The sequence below is a fragment of the Limulus polyphemus genome, unplaced genomic scaffold, assembly GCF_000517525.1.
Source record: "Limulus polyphemus unplaced genomic scaffold, Limulus_polyphemus-2.1.2 Scaffold90, whole genome shotgun sequence".
Lineage (NCBI taxonomy): Eukaryota > Metazoa > Arthropoda > Merostomata > Xiphosura > Limulidae > Limulus > Limulus polyphemus.
In genome coordinates, this window is record NW_013665700.1 from 317,629 (window position 1) to 323,350 (window position 5,722).

A 5,722-nucleotide genomic window follows, 5' to 3' on the forward strand; every position below is an offset into this window, starting at 1 on the left:
TACAAACATTAGTTTATATTTTAAATTTAAAACATTTTGTTTTATTGTTGTTTTATTCAATAACAATTATACACACAAAGATGCATTTCTTTTATATGAAAAAAAGGCTTAATTGTCAATTTTTTACTTGTGTACGGAATCACATTATGCTAATGAAATGGTAAATTGACAGACAACAATGTCTCCACGGTTGAACAGCGGTAATTTACGGACTTACCATGCTAACATCCTGTGTTCAGTTCAGTGGCTTTGCTGTAAAGCAAGTAAGCAAACAAGCAAACAGACAACGATTTATAAGCATAATGTAGTGGTTTTATTTTTGGAAACATACTTCATGTTTCGACAGAACATTGGCCGTTGTTCTTGTCTCATTTCTACTGGAAATTTTCACAAAGCCTGTGTGGCAATAGTCAAGATTGATTGTTTGTTTTTAGAGCAAAGGTGCATTGGGCGGAATTCACAGTCCGGCACACTAACACTGGGACAGGCTCAGCCCAAAAAAATCCTTTAAATAATAGATTAAACGTTATATTGGAAGATCACACTGTCCACTTCACGTTGTTCAAGAAATTTCTTTATCAGAAATTATTATTTGGATGTTTCGTACCTGTTGTTCTCCGTTGGGACTTACAACACTAAATCCTGGGTTCGATTCCCCGCAGTGGACACAGCAGATACCTATTGTTCTCAGTTGGGTCTTACAACACTAAATCGTGGGTTCGATTCCCCGCAGTGGACACAGCAGATAACTGCTAAATTAAGGACAGCTAGCGCAGTTAGCCCTCGTGTAGCTTTGCGCGAAATTAAAAACAAAAACAAAAGCAATAAATGTGTTGATATTTATGTACTTATAGTAAATTGATGAAGTCCTATAATGTTAAACATTTTGTATACGATTAATATGCTATTTTAAATATTGTTAATAGTGAAAAATATCCAGAAAAGTAAGCACGTATATGAAAATATCAAAGCCATAAAAATGTCCCATTTGAAGCAGATAAACACAGTTAATTTTAATACAATCAGACATCTAACAGGCCTGTTTTCCTTAATTGATTGAATAAACCTATCTTTTCAGCCTTTCACTATATATTTCTGAATAAAGTATACAGACAGTTTATGTTGACACAACACCAGGTCTTCTTGGTGTTAAAATCATGAAACAGGCCTCTCTATTATTAAAAATATGTTTATGTATGTCGCTGAAATATATATAATTGTTTTGATAACTTGAAAATTGTTTGTTTTCAATATTCGTGCAAGGCTAGCCGTCGTCTTTAGTTTCGAGCTGATAGACTATAGAGAAGGCATCTAGTTAACAGAACCAACCGCTAACTCTTGGATTACTGTAATCAAATAGAGGGATTTGACCATCACTCTTACAACAAACTTACGGTCCCAGAATGTGAAGTGTGATTTTGCAGTAATAGAATGCTAGACACGGACTTTGTAAGACTAGAGGGAAGGCAGCTAGTCATCACCACCCACCGCCAACTATTGGGCTACTCTTTTACCAACGAATAGTGGGATTGACCGTCACATTATAACGCCCCCACGGCTGAAAGGGAGAGCATGTTTGATGTGACGGGGATTCGAACCCGCGATCCGCAGATTGCGAGTCGAGCGCCCTAACCACTTGGCCATGCCGGGCCAACACATTTATTGCATAATAAGTTATAGTGTGAATTTGATTTAATACACTTCGGGTACTTCCTTTCGACTAAGTTTAAATCAAAGTGCAGGATATTGTTTCTGCACACTCCAGCTAGCACTGGTCAGCTTATGCACTATTGATTCTGGATTTTTATAAGCTTGGTCCCAGCCAACCCACACTAGGTTTTACACAGTAGATTCTCCTACGATTCTGGCTTTCTAGAGCTCCAATTGCTCTTTTTATATTAAATTTTCAAGCTCAGTTGGCTTATTGTATTCTGTGTTATTGAATATCTTAGAAGGTATAAGAGTTTTGCATACTTCCTACTTTTGTAATTTAATGCTTAAGCAGATTTATCAGACGTGACACTGATCTTTTTATTGGTTTGAATCAAACAACCGGAAAAATCTCATTTTAGCTGCATGTTCGCAATTTTATAAAACTAAGCATCATGTTAAGTTTTCCAAAAATAATAGCTATTTGACGAACACAGCAAAACTAATAATAAATATGGTATTTGACTATATGAAGATTTAATATATAAATTACTTTAAAACAAAATCGTATCCCATCCCGGTGGCTAAGCGGTAAGTATGACGTCTTATAACGCTAAAAACCGAGTTTCGATACCTGCAATGGGTAGAACGCAGTAAGCTTTTTGTGTATTCCGTGAAAGGCTCCACTCCCATCCTAACATTTTGCTTACCCTTAATTATTTTTTCTTTAATCTTTGTTATTTTTTACATTTTGAGTCAAACTTTTTTCATGTAGTTTTTGGATACATTAATTTCCCATTCGTGGTTATTTATTTGGGATTCTTAATTTCATTTTAATAGGTTTAGGCAAAAGGAAATTTCCAGTTCAAATAGACAACACATGATATAAGTTCCCTTCAGCTGATGGTTTTACCAATAATTGTAATTAAATTTATTAACTCTCTCTCTCATTTATTCTTAGTGCATTCTTTGATCAGCTAATAATAAAAAAACAGAAAATTTACAACACGCTAATAACATCAAAAACACTAGTTTTTGATTGGCCAATATAGTTTCGAGTGATTACACAGAGAGATGAATCATAAAGGACAGAAATGTTTATTATAAAAATCATCGGGTAATTAAGCTTTGCTAGCAGTAGGTTCGAATTATTTGATTATATTCTTTGATAAAATATTTGTATTAAAAGTATTTGCAAAAGAAATAATTTTCAAAAATACTAGAAAATACCAGTATACTTTTAAAAATATTCGAGTGAACGAGCTATCAACAATGTCATTGTTTTATATGCTACTTGAATACGAGTTTTATATAAGGGTTTTTACCACTTGGAATCCTGAAATTACCGTCTTACGAATCGTATTGTGTCTATCATTTCAGCGGTAGGTCCAGAAATGAAACTGGTATATCACATGACCACATACACACTCAACTTTCTGATGGACTGCAGACTTTAAAGCATTCTATCATGAAGGAGTTTGGGTGATCGTTAAAAGTTAAGCGTAAAATCGACATATTAAACTTCGGGCTGTGGCAATTTGTTTGTCACTAGAGGGTACTGCGAAAAAAATACAAATATATAGTAGAACTCTATGCTTTACAGCAAGCACATTTGAATTTCGGTACGAACGTAGTTGGGTGGCACAAAAAAAACTTGGAGCATAATGATACCATTAAAAGCAGCAGTTGTTTTACAAGATTGATTTATGAATCAATATACTAATTACCATGAACCTATACTAAAAATTAAGTAGAGGTAGAACTTTCTGGACCCTTTTAAAACTTAATTATCAGGTGTTAACTTATGCGAGTTCAAAGTTCCTAATATATAAATGTATATCGCACTGTTTGGTTTTCTAGACCAAATTTATCACTTGCAAAAAAACAAAAAGAAAAAAATTAATAACAGAAAACATACAGTTGTCTTTAGCTTGCCAAATTCTGACGAACGAATATGAAGAAACAACTATTTTGGATCACGCCCGTCCGGAGAGGGGTGTGAACGGGTACGAATGTACCCCCCCACCGAGGTCGCACCACCTTTTCTTGGATTGCACCCGCCTCTCCTTAATAACGTAATTTAATACATGTACGTGCATTGTTAACACCCGTTGAATACAGCGATCTCTGATTCAAAAAGTAAACTTCGTAATAAGTATGACAAGTTGGATTACAGTATATTATAAAATTCATTTATAAGGACGCGCATGATTGGTTGACTGTCACACAGTGATAGCGATGTCAAGGCAAAAATACACCTATTAAAATCTTCCGCTGAAGGTGTTTATGTCTAGACGCATTAGATTAGCATACATGGTCACATGGCAGAAAAAAGCGCTGTCGACAGTCATGACAGTGTTGTGGCTGTGTAGGATGACATAGATTATAAATAATACATGAAGCTAGGCCTAGAAGAAATCGATAGATCTATTGTTACATTACATCATCATGTCTACTAAGCTACCTTACCGCCTTCTGGGTGTCAGACCATAAAAGATTGTTTCAGCAAACTTCGTCGTGGGTAGACTAGTAAGGAATTCTCGAGCCCGAGAACATAGTTTCTAGATCTCTAATACTAGGCCAAATTATCTAAACCTGGCCTACTAAATCTAGGTGTAGGCCTGGAATATATCTATTAGAACCTAATCTAGGCAGCATGGCTAGATATAGCCTAATAGACCGACCATTGCTGGCATAATATAGACTGAGTATTCGTTGTTTCCTTAATGGCTATTACGCAATAATAATAATAATAATTTTACAAAAAGTAGAGCCTTTTTTGGAAACATTAAAAAGAAAAGCTGTTTTAAAAGTCGATCTGTGAACACAGAATAAATTGTAACTTGATTTGTCAGCTTACAACCACGCAGGATTGAGCTGGATAATCTACTTTCATGAAATAAAAATGTCTAGTAACAGAAAATAAAGCCCACCAGTGGTACAGCGGTATGTTTGTGGATTTACAACGCTAGAAACCGGGTTTCGATACCCGTGGTGGACAGAGTACAGATAGCCCTTTGTATAGCTCTGTGCTTAACTACAAATAAACAAACAAAATAAAATATATGCCTATTTTTGCATGGATGTCATTGAAACTTTGTATAGATATTCTTGTTAATGAAATACTAAAAAATATGTTATATGAAGTGAGATCAAGGTCACAGAAAAATAAATTTTTTGGCCATTTTTCACATAGTTTTGATCTCTAGATTTTTAGATCTCTAGGGTGGTAGTCTCGCTGCGGTCGGCGACCAGAATACAGTGTGGCAAAATCTCAAGTTTTGTACCCCCTCCAAAAAAATCCTGAGGACGAAACTGTGGATACATACAACTTTTTTTAAATTAACGTAATATCTGCATTAAGTAATTTATTTGGACTATCACTACGTTTTTATTTTTTCGTTTTTTTAATGCACAAGCTTTCGACTCAATTAACTAAGCCTTCTACAGGTACGAGACATTAAGTAAACAACAGGGTATAACGTCACAATTCGAATCACCAGATGCCTAGCAACAACTAAAAATAAGAACGTGCTGTAAGTTTCTTTACAACAATAAGCTTGAAGCCTAATAAGCTAAAATAAAAGAATTTTATAAGGTCAAGAAATATAGTGAGTCATATTATTATTATTGTGAGAAGACAAATATAGTTAAAACCGCATAGGCGACGAAAATATCAAAATTAAATAATAGGTTGAACAATCGCCAAAGTTTTTCGCGATTTTTCATACTATTGCTGTGGTTTGTTAACATATTGTTGAGAGCCTGAAAAGTTACTTAGCATAACTTCTGTTTGTGAGAATACGTTTTTATTTTAGAAAATTATAGAATAGGGAAATGGGCGCGCGCACACACACACATATATTTATATATATACCGTATTTTTCGGTGTATAAGACGCACTTTTTTACCCCAAAATTTGATGTCATAATCTGCTTGCGTCCTATACACCGAAGGTATGAATAATATATATATATATGTATATATACGATATACACAAGCCATATGTAAATATATTTAAATAGACATGCATAGTTTAGTTCAATTGAATGTGTTATTTATAACAATAGTA